Source organism: Micropterus dolomieu, linkage group LG12, assembly GCF_021292245.1.
Source record: "Micropterus dolomieu isolate WLL.071019.BEF.003 ecotype Adirondacks linkage group LG12, ASM2129224v1, whole genome shotgun sequence".
NCBI classification, from domain to species: Eukaryota; Metazoa; Chordata; class Actinopteri; order Centrarchiformes; family Centrarchidae; genus Micropterus; species Micropterus dolomieu.
In genome coordinates this window covers 33,146,814-33,147,106 of record NC_060161.1, presented here as the reverse complement: position 1 = coordinate 33,147,106, position 293 = coordinate 33,146,814, and positions in this window count along the sequence as shown.

The window sequence follows — 293 nt, the reverse complement described above, 5'->3', positions numbered from 1 at the left end:
TCACATCATCATCATCGTCATCACTATAATCTTCCTCACATCATCATCATCGTCATCACTATAATCTTCCTCACATCATCATCATCATCATCACTATAATCTTACTGAACATCTTCTTCATTAGGCTACAGTCTTCCTCATCATCATCACTATAATCTTCCTCACATCATCATCATCATCATCATCACTATAATCTTCCTCACATCATCATCATCGTCATCACTATAATCTTCCTCACATCATCATCATCATCACTATAATCTTCCTCACATCATCATCATCATCATCATCAT